This window comes from Dreissena polymorpha, chromosome 4, assembly GCF_020536995.1.
Source record: "Dreissena polymorpha isolate Duluth1 chromosome 4, UMN_Dpol_1.0, whole genome shotgun sequence".
Taxonomy (NCBI): domain Eukaryota; kingdom Metazoa; phylum Mollusca; class Bivalvia; order Myida; family Dreissenidae; genus Dreissena; species Dreissena polymorpha.
In genome coordinates, this window is record NC_068358.1 from 127,401,936 (window position 1) to 127,407,335 (window position 5,400).

Consider the following 5,400-nt stretch of genomic DNA (forward strand, 5'->3'; position numbering starts at 1 on the left):
CGTCCATATCCGCACGTTTCGGTCAATCCGCGGATATGAGTCATATTCGCATGTTAGACGGACCGCGTTTTACACGGGATACTCGTGATACCTACCCGAATGGGAGACAACTTCTTAATTACGAAAAGACCCAATAAACATGTGAAATTACTAGAATATTGACCATTTATACTTACATTTCAGCTCCTGGAGTCAAAAAACAATTTCTTAGTCAACAACAACAACATGCTGAGTGAGAAGTAAACACATGTACTTTCTGCTTGAAACTGCCGGCATTTGACAGATTTCAACGGTGGGTTTAAATAAGTTAGCAGTGCAAAAAAGTTCAATGGTAATGACCCATTTTGTTTGGGTTAGTTTGAAAGCATTTGCTTTGATAGTGCAAAGCATGTTGTCGACTGTGTGCGTATTCTTACCCGGAAAGTTAAATGTGATTGCCGGGTTTATGTAAAAATGGGGGTTTTATGGGCAATTTCCGAGACCCCCGAAAAGGTCTATTTTACCCCAGATATAAATTTAAAGAGCATTTTCTGCATTGTTTTGTGCTTTATTTTCAAGCTGTTGACGGGCCGCAATGAATATGGTCTGAATATATTTTCAGGTTGTGACTGAAGGCCTTGTTTTGAGGGTGTTTTGCAGACCAGTGCTTGTCGGCCTGGGGATTTTCCAGAAAAACTGTAGACTGCCCCCTTAAGGTAAAAAATGCTAAATTTCACACCCAACGCAGCATAGTCAAATGTGACATTTTTTGATAAAATATAATCATCAACACCTGAAAACAGTTTTCCCATTCAATTCTGACCAATTTGAGCAGAGATATTAACATTTCAGTAGGGAGAGGTAAGCCTGATTTTGTAATAAAACCCTACTTTGCATGACAGTTTAACCACTATACTTATCATAGGTGATTAAAATTTACTTTTCAGAGAGTGAAATCTTCTAAATAGGCATAATAGAATGTGATGCTACAAAATTAAGAGTATTTACTTCACTTTTCTTCAGATTCATCTGTGCTTAAGACCCTGTGACTCATGGCCGCTGCTTTTTTTTCGAGTTTTCCCCCGGATCAGCTTGTAGTGAAACTGGAAGCTGTTCTGGGTGAAAAGAGTGAGTTGGTTGGTCTGTGTTGCCTGTGGACTGGTGAAACAGATAGGTACGGCTATGGTGTGCACCGTGTTGTTGTATCGGGCAAGCGCATCAAGCTAAAAGTCCACCGTCTCAAGTACTATCTGTGTGATTCCGGACACAGTGCACTGCAGCGCAATTTCCATATCTCACACCTCTGACACAATAAGCTTTGCATTAATATAGAGCATTTATCGTATGAGCCAGTAACTGTTAATAATTCCCGCAACGTGTGCCTTACAAATGGTCAATGCTCGGGTCACAGGGACTTCAGGGAATGCTGTCTGTGGTCTGCGGTAAATATACAAGTTAGGTTATTGTTATGTTGCCGTTCGCAGTTTGCATGTACTGTACATCACAAGTTTTTCTGTTTTACACTTTAAGTCCATAGCTATGGTCAGCCGCACTTGTAGATGGCATACTTTCAGAGGCATATAGACCGTCCCGGTACAGGGCTCTGTTTGCGTGCCGCTTTCTAAGGTAGAATCTGACTATTTTGTACCGCACTGAGGCCTTCCTGCGGCTGTCATATTCCCGTCTGCGATCCTTGGCCTTCAGTTGGTTGTATATCATGCTATGTAAACTGATTTTTTTCCCTGTCACCTTTTCTGCCACCTTCATTGATGATTTGCTGGGCCCCAAAGACCTTGTATGAACTGCAGAATGACACAGAGCTGCAAAGTTTCTAGCATAGAATGAAGTTTTGGGGGCATACTGAAACACAGATGCATTTAAGCTCTCACAAGCATTTGTGTTAAAGAGCTTTGCCACTTCTTTCAACCCCGTGGCATCAAATGTGTTAGTAATGTTTCCTAAAACAATTTTCTTGTCACTCTCCTGGAGTGCTAGTGGCTCTCCATAGGGCAAATGTTTGTACGAGCTGGTCACTCGATAGGTGCACACTCGTGAGCGTTCCTTGCACATCTTGTGATCTCCGGAGAAGCAATGCAGGATGTTTTCTAAAGCAAATTTGGCCGATCGAAGAAAAAGCTCATCACTGCAGCTCTGTTTTCGCAGTTTTTCCAGTCCAATGCGCACTCGGCAGCGGAGGCAGCTGGCCAGCTTACGCATGTATTCGTCTTTGTTGTACTTTTTTGGAATGGATTTGATGTCTGACTTTGCGGCACGCACATGTCTTTCGAGAGCTCTCAGCTTGTGAACAAAGCACTTGTAGTGGGTGGCCGTCTGCTTTTTTAAGTGATTTGTTTGCTTTTTAAGCTCATAGTAATCCCGTATAGCCTTTGCCGATTGCGTACCAGAGTCGGTGGTTATTGACTTTACTGCCAAAGGATCATCTCTCACTTTATCCAATGACCTGTGAAGTAATACTCGCTCACTGCTTGCAATGGAGGCCTCAGCTGCAAAGGTTTTTGAGCAGTTATCATGCCTGCAGTACCTTTTTCTGCAATGCTTGTTGGCCATGGCTATGGCAAGTGGGAGTTTTTGACCTGTATTGTGTTCTACCAGGGCCCCAAAGCTTTGTGTAGACTTTTCGCATCCCCCCTGGGGTCGACATGTGTAGGCGACGTCAAATTGGATGTCAACTTCAGGTTCGAAGCCGGCTTTTTTCATGACATTTGCGACATAGTCCTGCTTTAGTTCCAATTGTTTGTCGCTCAGTTCTGTTTGTGCTTGTCCCAAGTCATTAAACTTTTTTTGAAATGTTTGCTTGCATGGTGCCTTAATATTAAGCCATGTTAATACAGTAGCTACATCATCCATTCCAATTTTAGATTTTAGCACTGGCATTGCTACTAAATAGTTCAAAAATCCTGCAGGGGGGCCTCTTGCGGTCTGAATTGTGTCCGACATTGGCAATGTTTGCGAATTAAATCCACAGTAACTACATTTTACACAGATGTAGACACACAGACCAGCACGTGTAACTTTCATTTTCATGTTTGGCTTCTAACAACCACTTGCATGTACATCTTTAATAAGTGCCAGCATTTTCTCATTATTCACAATGAAATTTTCATTGCGGTCACACTCACAATCTGTTTTTTCTTCCTTTTCAGGTTTAGGTCTGAGAGTGTATGCCAGAGTGTCTGCCTGTGCTAACCCTGCTGTGGTTCTGACGAATTGACTGTCCCAGGCTTCCTTGTCTGTCAGCCGTACCAGTCGTTTAGAAGCTTTCGGCGCCTCGGAACTTGCACTGGAAACTCCAGGTTGGTGTATTTCAGTGGATGTAGTCCATTTTGGCTTGTGTCCCAGCTTAAACTGGGTGGCTTTCTTGCCTCTACTCCTGCGTGTGCTAATATTCCCCGCGCTTTTTCTGTAATTAAAAGGCATTTTCACACTAAGTACAAATGTATGTCCAAAGTAGAAAAATAGATGTTGACTGAATAGCAACTTTCACAAAAATGATACCCTGGCCTATAAAGACTCCCACAAATGAAGGTTTTATCTGCAAAATATCACCCAGGTCATTGTTTTGGGGCTCTAATCTTGCTTCAATGGCATCATATTACCATAAGACAAATATTTAGACCAAAAAATGTGAGTGTATTAAGAATTGGAACTTCATGGTCAAATATGGCTATAGGAATTACCTACCTTGCATTGTACGCACATCTGCTTTAGAGCTGCAGTCTCTGTTTCTGTGTGCCATAGGCTTAGTTGTTTATGCAAGTAATACCAAGTTGACTTAAATCAACTATTAATACAACATTTAGTGCCTTTCAAACCATTTAAACCCCTAAATGTGCATCAACTTTGATGAAAAGTGAGTAAAACACACTGATTTTATGGAAAAAATCATCAAAATTCATTTTATTTTTTAACTTTGACCAGTGTTGTGAACAATTTTTTACTCAGGATCAAAGATGACACTCATAAGGAGTCATTTGTGGCAATATGATTATACCTACATTTCATATCTGTGCAAACTGAGTGATTTTTAGACTTGGATAGAAAACCAAAAAAATGACCAAAAAGTTGCGTGAAAATGCCGCCGCTGATATGCTCACTAAAAATAGTATGCAATTGTACATTGTAGTTATTTCACAAAGAAAACCACCCAGTTTCATCCAGAATTGACTGAAGTATACAAATAATTCAAATTTAGATGGGTTTACAACTTTTGACTGCTATCTTAAGGAGGCAGTCTACAGTTTTTCAGCCTTATCTGCGCATTGGCCCCGGTCAATTTCCTGAATTTAAGGTGTATGGCCTAAAAGAAATAGTTTTTTGACTCCAGGAGCTGAAATGTAAGTATAAATGGTCAATATTCTAGTAATTTCACATGTTTTTAGTAATTCGATTCTAAGTGACCTGAATTTTAGTCAACAACAACAACATGCTGAGTGAGAAGTAAACACATGTACTTTCTGCTTGAAACTGCCGGCATTTGACAGATTTCAACGGTGGGTTTAAATAAGTTAGCAGTGCAAAAAAGTTCAATGGTAATGACCCATTTTGTTTGGGTTAGTTTGGAAGCATTTGCTTTGATAGTGCAAAGCATGTTGTCGACTGTGTGCGTATTCTTACCCGGAAAGTTAAATGTGATTGCCGGGTTTATGTAAAAATGGGGTTTTTATGGGCAATTTCCGAGACCCCCGAAAAGGTCTATTTTACCCCAGATATAAATTTAAAGAGCATTTTCTGCATTGTTTTGTGCTTTATTTTCAAGCTGTTGACGGGCCGCAATGAATATGGTCTGAATATATTTTCAGGTTGTGACTGAAGGCCTTGTTTTGAGGGTGTTTTGCAGACCAGTGCTTGTCGGCCTGGGGATTTTCCAGAAAAACTGTAGACTGCCCCCCAAATATTGCTGTTGTGGAAAAATACAGAACAGAACAGGACATAAATTTATTACAACTTGTACATAGTACATAGCCAGTCGTAACCATGGCCTAGTATCACAAACATACTTAAGTCGATATTTTGACTCAACTTTGAGATTTTGCTCAACTTTTGAGATGAGTGTAAACAGCTTGCTCAAGTTGGTGATCACAAAACGTTTTTAAGTACTGAGTCAGACTCATCTCTGAGTTTGAGCAAAAATAATTGAGCAAGCGTTCGACCTGTCTCAAGTTATAAAGCAGTATTCAAACATGGCCGCTTTTGTTGAACGCATTCAACGTTTACGAGGACGTTAGCCGATTTAACGCGTTTTTGAGGACAGCAGCAACCCTTAAGAAAAAGTAAGCGATATATATCGATTTCACCCGGAAACTATTTATTTATTTCATTGTTGGATTGCTGATTTATGAATTGGACGCACCGACTCGTCGTTCATTGCCGATGCAATATTTGCTGTCAGTTTTGATAGTA

General features: G+C 40.5%; 1 long non-coding RNA gene across 2 annotated transcripts; it reads left to right on the forward strand.

The window, feature by feature from the left end:
• The first annotated feature begins 212 nt into the window (after positions 1-212).
• LOC127876331 (uncharacterized) lies at positions 213-4,894 on the forward strand. 2 transcript variants are annotated; one of them, XR_008047804.1, is made up of 4 exons: positions 213-292; positions 602-695; positions 3,144-3,293; positions 4,800-4,894. It is a non-coding gene; the product is annotated as an uncharacterized LOC127876331 (long non-coding RNA). The 2 variants fall into 2 exon arrangements; XR_008047803.1 differs by lacking the exon at positions 213-292 and having other exon boundaries at positions 430-695.
• Positions 4,895-5,400: the final 506 nt, after the last annotated feature.